The sequence below is a fragment of the Epinephelus lanceolatus genome, chromosome 19 (genome assembly GCF_041903045.1).
Source record: "Epinephelus lanceolatus isolate andai-2023 chromosome 19, ASM4190304v1, whole genome shotgun sequence".
Taxonomy (NCBI): Eukaryota; Metazoa; Chordata; class Actinopteri; order Perciformes; family Serranidae; genus Epinephelus; species Epinephelus lanceolatus.
The window spans coordinates 28170179-28185263 of NC_135752.1; positions in this window are offsets into that span (position 1 = coordinate 28170179).

The window sequence follows — 15085 nt, forward strand, 5'->3', positions numbered from 1 at the left end:
AACTTTACTTTACTTTGCACTCATGCAGTGCAAAGTAAAGACATTCTTGCATTTTCTCTTTAACCAGTGATGTAAGAAGTGCTATAACTTCTCCTTTTTGTGGTGTTTCTATGCCTCTGACCATCTGTACTGTCAACTCATATTCATTACCACGAACACAAATGCTTCAACATACCCCTCAGCATCTCATAAAACATGTAACACGTGCTTAACTTTGTGGAAGGTCGTGATTAGGTTTAGGCAACACAACTACTTCGTTATGTTTAGAAAAAAAATGTTTTAGGTTAAAATGAGTAAGTTTGTTACAGGGTTTTGTTTGTTTTTGTTTGTACTGTTTATTCTGAATATGGAAATAATACATGGCTTCCCGATTGCTTTGCACAACATAATATAGAAATGAAAATTGAGAAAGCTAAATAATAATAACACACAGAAAAACAGTGAGAGGGTAACGGTCAAATGTAGTGTAATGTGACTTAATTATGTAATATAGGGGCCACCTGTAGCTCACCTAGTAGAGTGCATGCCCCTTATTGGCTGAGTCATTTACAGTGGCCTATGTTAAATTCCCACGCGTGTCCTTGTACTAAATGTCATCCCCTCGCTGTCTCCCACCTTTCCTGTCTATCTGGTTGTCCTGAAATTCTGGTATCCAGTAACTCACGTACAATCACATAAAGAACACATAAGCACATAAAATCACTTAAAAATCACAACAACAATAAATATGGTGCCAATAGAAATAAATAAAGTAAAAAGTCCCTGAGTCCCGGGGCATGGGTAGCGTAGTGGAAAGTGCCGGCGCCCCATATACAGAGGCGATGCCCCGCTGCAGCGGTTGCAGGCTCAACTCCGGCTTGCAACCATTTGCTGCATCTCAACCCCCACTCTCTCTCTCACCCTATTTCACTCTGTCCTGTCCATTAAAGGCAAAAAGCCCCCCCCACAAAAAAATCTTTAAAAAAAAAAAGAAAAAAAAAATAGTGCCTCTTTATTAACTAACTGGCTGGATGTGGGGGGGGATCATGAGTCACTGCGACTGACTGAGGTGTTATGGTCTAATGGCTGTAGGGACGAAGGATCTCCTGAAGCGTTCAGTCCTGCAACACAAGGAAATGAGCCGATCACTGTAGCTGCTTCTCTGTCCTTCCCATGACGTTATAGAGAGGGTGGCTGCCATTCCCGAGTATAGCCTGCATTTCATATTGCGGTCTACAAGAGTGCACTTGCCATCACCTATTAGTAAAACATATGCATCACGTCACTACACACTTTAAATAACCAGAGTTTCAGGAGAAAGAAGAGCCAGCTCTGCCCCTTCTGGTTCCTTTACCACCATAGGGGTTAACATTTGGGGTTTGGGGGTAAACTATTCATAAGGTAAACTGTTGGATTACAATGAAAAGTGGTATAAACAACAAGGTGATGTTCCCCTCAGGATGAGCTGTTGTAACTTTGTTGAGCTCTTAACTTTAGCGCCATCAAGTCAGAATTTCAATTTGTCAAATACTTTGGTGTATAACCAAATACCTGTAAAACTAATGACACACCCATCAGCCTCAGCTGTATTTTGTGTTCAATGCTAATTAGCAAATGTTAGCTAATATGCTTAACTAAAATGGTGACCATCTCAAATGTTATACCTGCTAGACATCATCATATCATACCTTAATATTAGGGCTGGATTTTAAAAACAATGATACCATTTAGGGCTGCTCCCTAATGATTGACCAAATGTTCGTCGACCAGAAAGCAGCTTGTCAAAATAAATGTGGGAATTTAATTTGAAAGGACAGACACAGGAAGTGGCCACGCTCAGCAGTCAGACAGGAGTCATGTTAATTTCCAGGGCTGGTACCTGCGGTTATTCCACAGGCTAGTTAATAACATGTCGGGCAGGAAATCCAAAGTGTGGGATCATTTTGAGAAGGTGAAGGACGAACCCAAGGTGATATGTGAACTCATCTTCATTGGTCGACTACAAACATGACGTATCATCTGAAACATGGAAGTAGCTACATGCCCATTAGCCACTTAGCGCAATCATTACTGCTTTGCCGACAGCGTCATTAACAGGCGGCTCGCTCAGTGTGTGACGTGCACTTGTAGATAAAATATAGGCCTATATTAATGAAGGTTCATTAGTACGGTTTTGTATTTCTCTGTAATGTAGCACAGTGTTAACAATGTTACGGATGCTATTCTTTCTCACACCTTCAACTCAAACCATTGTGACTAGTTGACTAATGGCCCTTAATGATGACTATTGGTCAACTAAGAAATTTCTTAGTCAGGGCAGCCCTAATACAGGTACCAGTACTAGCAATACTATCGTTTATGGGCTTAGTGTTGGATGTTAATTGCTACTGCAGTGATAGCTCGTGCTAACTGGGCAGATGTTCATTAACCGTCCACTGGAGATGGCAGCAATAGAAAGTTTGCAGATCCAGTGTAGAGTTGTGATTGCCTGTGATCAGACCCCCGGAGCAGGGACCATCAAATGCAGATATTGTTTGACTGGAGAAGTTTCAATACTACTTGGTCCTGGATTATACCCAGCACTAGTTCATATTGTCACTGTGAGCATGGTAATATGCTGACAAGACGTTTAGCCCATAACACAATCATGCGCAAATCAACACATCATATCATGAAAAAGCCTCCTGTTGTGTGACATCAGTTGAACAGTACAAGACATGAAAAACATTTTCATCTGAACACATGATATCTACCGTAACTTCCTAAACTGGTGGCAAAACACAGACACACACACCAAAATGTTTCCATTATCACAACACATTGCATGTCTCCAACATTATGAGACATGAACCCACTTCCTACTGAAACACATGAAAAAGTCTTTATAGCAGTTTGGTAATTTTGCTCTGAGTCAGACGCAGCTTTGGAAATAGTTTCAACCACATTGATTACACTTCATCCAGAGCCATGTAGGGGAAAATCCAACTTGGGTCAATTATTACCATCATCCAAACACAGTCTTGTTGGGTATCGTCATACACAGGAAGTGCTCAATTAAGTTTGTAAGTAAACTATACTGTGGGAGTCGGACAACTGACATAGGAAAGTTAAACTTTTGTTAATGGTTAAACAATAAAAGAACAAGCTCATCACAATAGAAACCTTGATGATTTGAGAGTTGAACCAAGGTCGTAGGAGTTGACAGTCAAAGTCTCTTCCTCTGCCAACGTTCCCCTGTGATAGTTTAATGTCAGACTACTTCCTCTGTTTGTTTTCATGAATAGAGCCTATTATTTTAAGACATCTTGCGCTCTTCATTAAAGTATGTAAAGTAAATATAAGGAGGCTGTGGCTGATTGTTGACTACAGAGCATTTCCAGTAAGCATCTCGCTTGCAGACAGCTTGACAACATTTCCTGAAAGAGGTTACAGCACTCATGTCATCATGACAAGAAAGTTATTCTGGTTTAAATGACAAAACTTGAACCGTATCTTATTCTTTCATGACACACTGATCCCTATGTAGAGAAACATCAAATGTAAAGGGAATAATTGGGGTGGAGAGAAGGGTTGAACCATATATTTCAGTTATTAAAAAAGCTATTATTGATATTTTCAATGGTCCCTCCCCTTGACTTGCAGCACCCCTTTTTGAACATGTCAAAATAAAAGTCAGCGTCATCTTTTGACGTCATCTAGGGCAGCTTTCTCTCTGCAAATGCTTGCATCATATCTCTGTTTTTTTCCATCTCGTAGCACAACTCTACCAATGAGTAAAACACGCTGGAGAGATAATGTTCAATTTGTAATAGATGTGACATTGATACAAGATAGAACAGTTCGAATTTTATTACAATTAATGTCATCATCCATTTACCTAATAGAATTACAAATATCTGTTGTCTCAGAGGAGGAAAGAGACTGAGAAACCTTCAAACTGAGATTAAGGGAGAACCGAACATTTGGGCTGGGAGAGAATTACTGCCTCAAGTGAAGGAGTTCAAGTAGCTGGGGGTTCACGAGTGAGGGTAGAACGGAGCGTGAGATGGATTTCCGGTTTGGTGCTGCGTAGGCAGGGCTGTGGGCACTGTGCCCTGCCATTATGGTGAAGAGGGAGCTGAGCAAGAAGGCACAGCTTTCGATGTACTGGTCCATCTACGTCCCAACTCTTACCTATGGTTATGAGATATGGGTAATGACTGAAAGAGTGAGGTCACAGAAATGGCCGAAATTAGTTTCCGCTGAAGGGGGTCTAAGCTCAGCCTTAAAGATAGGGTGAGGAGCACAGGCTCAGAGTAGAACCACTGATCCTTTGCGTTAAAAGGGGTCAGTTGATGGTTTCTTAGGAGGTGTTCAACTGATACTGGTACTTGGTCTGGATGTATTTAACTGATACTGGTAGGTGTTCTAGAGGTGTCCAACTGACACTGGTACCTGTTCCAGAGGTGTCCAACTGATACTGGTAACTCCTCTAGAGGTGTCCAACTGATACTGGTACGTGTTCTAGAGGTGTCCAACTGATACTGGTACGTGCTCCAGCGGTGCTCAACTGGTACGGATATCTGGGTTGCTGCGCTTGGCCTGCTGTCCCTGCAACCCGGCCCTGAATAAGCAGATAAAAATGGATAGACGGATGGATGCACATTTGCGAAAGCCTAATTTTCCCAAAACAAATTAAGAGAGGCACTCAGTGGGGACATGAACCAAAACCAAATGCCCTGTCTCACAATGTGAACAAAAGTGAAAAATAATGTGTGTATTCGCCACTGGATTTGAGTCCGCTTAAAAATGTAATGGGTTCTGTCTCGGCCCACGCTACACCCTTGCAACACCTTTCATGAAAATTAGGCCAGTAGTTTTTTCATAATCCTGCTAATGTAAACAAACCAACCAAACCGAAAAGACAACCTCCCTGGGGGAGTTAAGAAACCCCAAATTCCTCTGTTTTGGAATGAAGAGACTCTGCTGTCAGGACCTGCAGATAAAAACCAAAACTGAGGGAAGTGCAAGTGAAAAGTGGCTCAATGGAATGATTTCATTAAGTGTAATTAGTGGTCTGAATGTGTGTGTGTGTGTGATTTAATGATGTTTGTTTCTACTTGTCGTTACATTTTATATTTTACAACACCTTTCAATAGCCCAAACAAGAGAATGGCTTTACTGAACAGAGCACAAGATCATATGAATTAATACAGAATCAGCAGAGACAAAGGCTCAGTGCACTGGTGAAAATGTTAAACTCTTCAATACATGGATCATTTTTAATTCAGATTTGAGAGTTCTTTTTGTCACCCACATTAGACATTGAGACATGTTTCAGATCTTTGTAAAGAGTCATCTCTTCTGTAAAGAGCCAGCATGACTCCTACTGGCCACTATTGCCAAATTGTGTCACATCTCTCCTTTTTTTTATTCATTGTTACATGAATTTAAATTTTGAATTAAAGCAGTTTTAACCACAGTAATAATAATTAGGCCACTACTATATTTTTATGCATCTATTTTTACTTGAGAAGGTTAATTGTCTGAATTCAGAGTTTAACCTACTTTTGGGTGTTCACACATGTATTAATCAAAATAAAAATACCTGAAAGAGACATAAGCAACTAGAATTATTTAATGCAAGAGAAGCACCACACACATCAAATCAAGTTTAGTGGCCTACAACTAGGCCTAATTTTTTTTCAAGCTTTAAATACTTAAAATCTTAAAACAAAAGCCAGAAACACGATAGCTTTATTTTAATCAGTTAGTGATTAAGTCTTTGTACTGAGGACGTAATAAAATGTCCCCACTTTCCAAAATATCCTCACTTTGAAGGTCTAAAACTGTAATGGGTCCTTATAATGCTAGAAGTAGAGTAGAGGTCACACATACAGTTCTGACTGGCTCAAAAGCTACAATGTTAAGAGGGACACCACACTGAGTAAAATGCAAAAAAAAAAAGTCAAAAAAAGAGCAAACAAGAGAACAAACAAGAGAATTGGGTCTTATATCAGGGAGTCTGGAAGAGTGTGGGCAGCATGAGGAGCCACTCATATAGACCCAGCCCACACCTTCACACAGGTGCCCTCAATCAGTCATTTGTCATCAGCAAGTCAATCAGTGCAGCTGCACGTAGAACACAAACAGATCAGACTCACTCACACACACACACACACACACACACACACACACACACACACACACACACACAAAGCACTAACAGCACACAGAATGACATGTAACATCCTCTCCCTTAAGATGGCAACCATACCGGTGCCATTCCATGGTGTACATGAGATGGCATCAGTCCCAACATTGTCATGAACTTTATTGTGATGGATGAAATTTTGGTCTCAGTGCATCAGCTGTTGATTACTGTTATACATCTCATCTAGGAACACAAGAAGGGTGTGAGAGTTAAGCCCTATTTGGACGGGATTAGTTTTACATAGGTACGTGGGGTAAAGTAATAATTACCAGAGATTTTAGTTCTGTCCGAATGTGCCATGTCAGTAATCATTACCGCACGATGTCAGTAAAGATTACCGCGACTTTTACCTTCTGTAAAAGGGTTCCGGAAAATTACCTCAGGTAATACTAATCCCGTGTGAATAGACCAGCAGTAAATATGTGTGTGTGTGTGTGTGTGTGTAGATATTTCGTCATATCCTGTTTACAAGTGGTTTTTCGCAGATTTTCAAGCATGGAGGCTCTTGAAGAAGCACTCAGTTTTGCACTTCACAGTCGGACAAGTCCGTGTGAAACCTCAGGTACTGTGGGCCTACGACGAACACGATTCAAGTGTGTTCGAGTATGGTACGCACAGGAAGCAACGTCACACGCACATGACGACAGGAGGGGACGGCAGTGCGTGAATGGATTTATCCCTCCCACTTGTGGTAGTTTTACTGATATTTCTTATCCCGTGCGAATTGGCCATTAATATTACCGACGTCCTGTGGTAAAGTGACATTACCCCACATGCCCATGTAAAACTAATCCCGTCCGAATAGTGCTTAAGCCTTGAAATGTTGGAGGGTCAAAAGCATTACAGGGGTTTCTTTTTGGATTGTGCTGTATTTACGCTGGGCTGCAGAGAGTCGCGTGACTTGGTTTCGAGTCACGTTCAAGTCAGAGATTTGGTGATTTTGGACTCAACAGAATAAAAAGACTTCACACCTCAACTTGGACTTTCACACCAACCTCGTGACTTCACTTGGACTTAAGCCTTTTGATTTAAAATTACTTGATACCTTCTCCAATACCAATTTGGTGAGATAAATGTATAGACATTTTTCTAATATGACACAAGTTGAATACAACAAGACAGGACAGAAACATTCAAAATTCATTCTGTTGTGGTTATGGAACTGCAATGTCAGCACTATACATTTTATTAAATAAATTCAGTCACACTTTTCTCTGTTTTAACAATAAACACATTTTTAAAAGCATTCATGATCTGTTAATTCAATATATTATAACTCCATTATTAAAATGGTATTATATTTGTTAAAAAGAGTATTATGACTTGTTGAAACCCAACGTTAAGGACTCGGCACTTGACTTTGGACTTGTCAGTCTTGACTTTGAACTTGAATTGTATTGCAACTTGAGTGCAAGGACTTGAGACTCATGTCTTGCAAAACAATGACTTGATCCCACTTGTGTTACAGTCTGCTCCGTTGTTGCAGCTTGTATGTGACAAACCCTGGTGATTAGTGACATCTACTGGTGAAATCAAACATGTGCATCCTGCAGTAACTACAGCTCACACTGCTAACATCAGAACGAAAAGAGGACCTTAGTGCCTAAAATGCCAGTTTCTGGATCTTAATGTAACATGTCTGGCATGAGGGGCAATACTCATTTTGAACTTACCCATTACAGCAGGGGGGTCAAACTCATTTTGGTCCATGGGTCACATACAGCCTAATTTGATCTCATGAAAAACCAACTGATTCCTGCAAACAGACAGACATTGTAGGAAAGCTGCAGGAACATCGCAGTTGAACAACCCAGCTGCTGTGCTACTGAGGATGGACGACCTGGGAGCAGGTGCTTTGCTGGTGGACTGATGGAGTAGATTGTTGAGAAAGACCAAGGCAGTGACAAAGACATCCAAACAAGAATAGGAAAAGCAAGATCATCCTTTCTTAAATCAAGACCAATTTGAAACTCAAAGTGCGTCTCCACGAAAAACAAACTCTGCATTTTCAATTCAAACGTCAAGTCCGTCTTGTTTTATGGGGCAGAAACATGGAGAGCCACAAAAGTCACCACCAACAAACTGCAAGCCTTTCTAAACAGATGCTTAAGACACATCCTGGGAATATACCTGCCAAATACAGTAACAAACGAAGAGCTCTGTCAAGCCACACAACACGAACCACTTGAAGCACAAGTCAAATGCAGGAAATGGGGCTGGACTGGGCACACCTTGAGGAACCCTCCCTCCAACACGACCAGACAGTCTTTATCCTGGAACCCACGGGGGAAAAGAAAGCCGGGAAGACCAAAGAACACCTGGAGAAGGTCTGTTGAGGCAGAACTCACGGACTCATGAACATCCTAAGGAAGCAGAGAAGATTGCCCAATACTGAACCAGCTGGAGAAAGTTCTTGAATGACCTATGCTCCCCAAGCTTGCATTACAGGATGCATTTAACTACTTGACTTCTACTAGACCTCTCTACTCATACTCACCATATATTGCATATACAATGTGGTCACAAAGCACTAGTAACACTATAGATGACTATTTAATTTGGTTATGTGCCCCTATACATCTTTTTGGCAAAATGGTACAAAAATATTATTTCCTATGTCCTCACATCCTCACAAGAGCATCATTATTGATGTGGCAAGAAAATGAAGTCTCAAATACAGGAACAGGGTTTTACAAAAGAGGAACACTGTTCATGAAGCTTTTGTAGGTGATTTCTAGATATTTACGGCACGTCAAACAGCTCTGCACTGCTCTTGGATAATGCAGTGAACACATCAAATAAAAAGAACACCAGCAAAGTTTCACTTCATAAAAAAAAATTCCCCTGAGTATTTTGCAGTTTTCCCTCTTCAGTTGCCACAGCATCACCACTGATATTTGGTTGATTTTTGAATAGCTGGACAGAAGTGAGATTACAGTGGTTTGCTCGCTAAAAGAAGTTAACACTTCATGTTGGAAAACCGCAACCAAGATTCATGCAGGTGTTTTAAAATCTCCCGCTCTTATTTTCTTTTTCAGTGTTACCACATGCAGGTTGGAGTTTATCAAACAGGTTATAAATGTTGTATACACTCAAGTGTTTTCAGACTCTACAACAGGAAGTAATCCTAAAATTAAAACATGTAAAAATTAGAAGAAAGTGCTGTGAAGCCTCAGTGTCTGTGAGGCAGAAAGTGAAACCTGCAACCGTTTTTTCCAAGTAGATGAAGCACTAATGGTTTCCGTTCTGTTAGTAGACCTTGTCTCTATGTGTGGGCAAATGTACTGTGTTTCAGACCAAGATTTATTGCCCTTTACAACTGCCGCCCTCATGGCTTAGGTTTTCAATTGCAACAGATACACTTCTGTTTGTGCAACATTTTATGAGGTGAGATAAGATAAGATAACATAGATAGAACTATATTTACCCTGAGGCAAATTGCTGTGCAGCAGTTGCAATACAAAGTTAGAGGAGCGCAGATACAAAGAGTGCAATATACAAGGAATACAGTAGCAAAATAAAAATAAAACAGAAAATATCAAACGCAGTATAAACCACATATAAAACTAGATAATAGTGAGGTGCACAATATAAGAACTATAGCTGACAGTAAGGTAAAAATAGGTGCAAACCAATATGCACAGTGACACAAACAGGTTACCAGTATGAATGATAAATATATTCAAATATGTTTCAAAAATCCCTTCTTTAAATTTATAAATGTGTCACAAATATTTTAAAGTTTGGGATTTGACAGCAGTGTCAGTCTGTGTTTCCACCACATCCAGTCTGAAATATCTTCACTGTTATCATATGGATTACCATGAAATTTGGTACACATGTCCGGTGCCACAGGGATGAACAATAATAACTTGTGGGACCAGGGGTGGAGCAGTGATTTTAAATGTGGGGGTGTTCCAGGGGTGGCACATGAGCACCACATCCTGCCTGCCTTTGGCTGTTTCCCTCTCCAAAATTAATGCTCCCAGACAGTATTCAGAGGTTCTTCCAACATAGAGTCGGTCATTATGAACTGAGAGTCATTCATCATGAACATGCATATTTATTAAAACAAATTTAATCTGTTATCAATTTTTAATATGAACATATACCAAACCATATCATTGTAGGCTACCTGAGAACTGAGACAAGACATCCACACATAAAGTACAGTCAAGTAATGAATATCTTTCTTTTTCAGGACAACCTGGAAAATCAGAATATGTATGCTGAAATTTTCAGCATACATATTCATTCATGTGACATCATTTAATGATGTCACATGAATGGATTAAAAGTTAAATGACTACAAAAACAAAAGAAAAAATTTTTAAAAATTAACCGGGAATTGAATTTCACAGAATTTTATTTTTAAAAAACACACATATCAACAGTTATCAATTTATCTTTATTTTATCATGGAGGATTATTAGGCTATTCCTTTCTTTTCAATTCTGGCAGAAAACTATCTTGCCTCAAGTTGATCTTTGGCTGCTCCTGATTGGATGCTACCGTCAAAAAACAAAAGAAGAAGAAATTGTAGCATCTGATTGGTCGAGAGACTGATCAGAAGTCGTCATTGTTTACGTCAAGCTCATAGACTGTTTATAAAAAAGGTCAAGCCTCACAATGGAGGTCCGGTATCATAATTTACACGTTTTTAATCACAAAATGTAATATTTAATTAGTATCACGGAGTTATCACGGTGGATTTACTGTAGCCTAGGCAACGAGGTTCTTGGGAGAGAAAAAAAACCCTCTGCACTTAACGGCTGGATTGAAAACTTTCTCGAAAAGATTGTCCTGAGCCCACCGTAGATCGCCAAAAAAGTAAGCTTCTGATCACAGTTTTCACCATTAAGTTCCTTTGTGTGGTGTGGTGCGGGCTGCGGGGGAGAGCAGGGTCTCCGCCGACAGAGAGATGATGTTGATTTGAGGGGGTGGCGGAGAGCCGGTTTCCTCTGCATTCACTTACATGACAACTTGACTTGAAAAAGAAGTCAATTTTCTGCTGCTGCCTCTTCCTTTTTGGCATCTCTGCCTCCTTCTTCTCTCTGTTGTGTGTCAATGTTGTTCAATGTCAGCCATCGGTGAGTGACAAAACCCCCGACTGACTTCAAATTTCGCAGGCCGGCGGCCGGTCGCGGACAGCAGTCTGTGATTGGGTGAATGTCCGTTCAATTTGACCAATGCCTTTTCATGCAGCATAAGGGGGGGGTGAGGTGCGCTCCATTTTTGTATGCAGGTGCACTGCCAGGGTGGGCAAACATAGGGGGCCCCGGGGCAGACCCAGAACACACTGGAGGGATTACATATCTTGTCTGGCCTGGGAACGCCTCGGGGTCCCCCAGGAGGAGCTGGAAAGCATTGCTGGGGAGAGAGACGTCTGGGGTAGTTTGCTCAGCCTGTTGCCCCAGCAACCCCGTTTCAGGTAAGTGGTTGAAAGTGAATGGATGAATAACTTGATTTATGACTTAACACCTACAAAACTAATGACATCAGCCCCTGCTGATGCTAATTAGCAAATGTTAGCATGCTTACATGCTTAATTAAGAAGGTGAACACAATAAACATTATACCTGCTAGTGATCTTGAACTGAGAGCACGAAATGTATGGCGTCCCACTCTGCTGAGCTATTACATTAGCTTGCTTAATGGTGCTATGAGCGCTAACAGTAGATGCATGCTTCCTTCTGTGCAGTGATACAGTTGGCAGGTGTAGTTCGGTAGAAAGAAAGTGGTTCCTATATGAAACTGCTCACAACAAGGTCTGTGGGTTATCTAAAGTAACTGGGTCATGATTTCTGGAAAGAAACATTGCTGTTGAGTGTTTCAAATGTGTATATATATATATATATATATATATATATATATATATATATATATATATATATATATATATATATATATATATATATATATATTTTAAAACACAGCTCTGCTTTTGTCTGCTACTGTGAAGCAGGTGTCACACACACAGAGAACTGGGGCAGGCTGTATGTCTGACCACAGCAGCACATTGAGATCATGTGATTATTATTTAATATATCAGTTTGTCCGTTTAAATGATTTATTCTCAGTCTTGTAAAAGCAACTCATTTAAGGAGTAAGTGTCTTAGTAAAATATGTTAAATGTCTGCAGCATGTAAGCCACCTCTCTGCTGTTGTGGTTATTCTGCATGATGTAAGACTGCGGTTTCCAGCAGCTCTGAGCAAGTGAAGACTGAGAGAGGAAAAGGCCTCTTCCTGTTTCTCAAAGTCTGACACCATCTCTGTATAATGAGGGCAGCGGATGAGCTGAAGAAAAACCACCTGATTATTCACCATACTTCACACTTACTGTCTAGTATTTTTCTCTGAGAATCACCACCAGCCTGTCAGACTTCTCTTATCATTTTTTTCTGTGCTATTTCACCTGTTATCCAGTCAGGAGGAAAATACAACACAGAGAAAGTACAGTTGGACTGAATTTGACTCTTTATATATTTTCAGTTACTGCACTGTACAGTCATATCTGTCAATAAAAGTGACAGTGACAGACAGTAGCTTATTCTAGGGACTGTATTTGTTACATATTTATATTCAGATAGTAAATGTGAAAGTAAGTCCTTGTGTGATGTATCATTTTCTGCCCAATTCTGCCGTCCAGATGCTTGTAATGTAAAACATGGTCCCGCCCTTTCCTCAGTGTAATTATAAAGAAACACACACACACGCGCAGACACACTCTTCAGGGTATTTAAGGCCTGATAATAACAGTGCATCACAGAGAGCTGCTCTCTCTATTATTACTGCTGCTGCCCAGTATGACGACAAATAGAGAGGCGATGTACCAGTGGTGGAAAGTAACTACGTACATTTACGCTACTATGGCTTTGCACATTTTTGAGATACTTGAACTTGCACAAACTGCACGTATCAAGCTGAATTCAGAAGCAGTAAAATGCACCCTTACTCGTTTCAGTACACTGAGGGGATTCCCTGCTTGTTGAGGTTTTTGACTCTTATCTGCTTGTGTTAGTATTAACTTATGTTTATAACATGCAAGAAATAAATGTTTCAATTATTGTTAAAGCAAAAGAAGAAAGTGCCTCAAGTTTTCTTGGGAAATGAAAAAGTTCAGTGTCATATCCTGTAATTGCTACTTGTGGCCACAGGGGTCACTGTTCAGCAGACGTGATACATTCATTCATTCATCTTCTAACCGCTTCATCCTCTTGAGGGTCACAGGGGGGCTGGAGCCTATCCCAGCTGACATCGGGCGAGAGGCAGGGTACACCCTGGACAGGTCACCAGACTATCACAGGGCTGACACATAGAGACAGACAACCATTCATGCTCACATTCACACCTACGGACAATTTAGAGTTATCAATTAACCTAGTCCCCAATCTGCATGTCTGCATGACTGTGGGAGGAAGCCGGAGTGCCCGGAGAGAACCCACACTGACACAGGGAGAACATGCAAACTCCACACAGAAGGGCTCCCACGAGAGTGCTAACCACCACACCACCGTGCCGCCCGACGTGATACAGCCTTGCGTTAAATTCTCATTGTACCAAGTCATTTTTGTCCAGTGTGTAAGATTTAGGGTCATCTATTGACAGACATGGTACATAATATTCATAAATATGTCCTCAACTCTCAATCAGCTCATGGTGCTTTTAGTCATTATGGTTCTAATCTCTGGAATTCTCTTCCACATGAACTATGGGCTGCTACAACAGTGTTCTCTTTTAAAAGCAAACTAAACACATATCTTTGTTTTCACAAGTTTTAAGTTAGGTTTTAATGATAATAATACCTTCTTATTTTGTTTGATGTTATCATGTCCTGCTTTATATATGTAACACTTTATCATCTTATATGATATTTCTTGTTTGTCATGTATGATGTATGTTAAGCACATTGAGTTCATGCTTTTCATATGAAATGTGCTATGTAAGTAAAATTGACTTGACTCAATATTTCATAATTCATATAAAGAGCTTCTGGCTGTGGTTCAGAGGAAAAGACCAAAAGTTGGGGAACCAAGGATCCTAGGGTGAGCCGGAGGGAGCTCTAGGGAGATTTCCCTGCTGCTGCCCCACCACCTTGAGATGTTCTGGGATTCAAGGGGTGAAACATCTGTGAAGGCTGGCTCCCAGCTGACGACCCTGTGGCTTAATGCCTGTTGCACCTCACCTTAATCACCTTAAAATAAGAATTGTGTTTGTTACCTTAGCATGAGCTCATCTACACATGGAGTGTGTGCCGCTGAGTCCACCATGTTGTTCTACAATGGCCCAGAATGGACAAACCAAACACTGGCTCTCGATAAGGCCATTCCTGTTTCTGCATTTTCTTGTCAGCCGTAGTCTCCTACATGTTTGGAACATGGGAGAAGGTTCAGTTGGTTGCAATCTGTAACCTCACTGCTAGATGCCTCTAAATCCTACACCCTAGATTTCAGGCAGTTTACCTCCCTCTGATGACATTTAAATATTTTACACAATTGTTTTCAATGCTTCTGTGTAAGTAAAGTTCTGAATGCAAGACTTCTTGAAATGAAGCATTTTTACATTATGCTGTCTGTACTTTTATCTAAAGTAAAGGATGTGAACATGAGTTTAAGATGTGAATTATAAGACTTTTATTTGGATCTTGAGAAAACAGCAGGAGGTTAACCTGAGACTTTAGCGAGAGTGTTAACCTTAAAGGCAGATTAGGAAAGAGATGAACATATCTGGTGACAGTCAGGTTTTTCCCGCACACTGCTGATGTCAACCAGGCAATGCTGGTTACACTACACTATCTTAGCGATATGGAACCATGAAGGTTGTTGCAAAAAAATAACAATAAATTGTTTAGCTCCTCGCAATGTATCAACCAATTCCAAAGACAATTTTAGAATCTTGATGGAGATGAGGAAA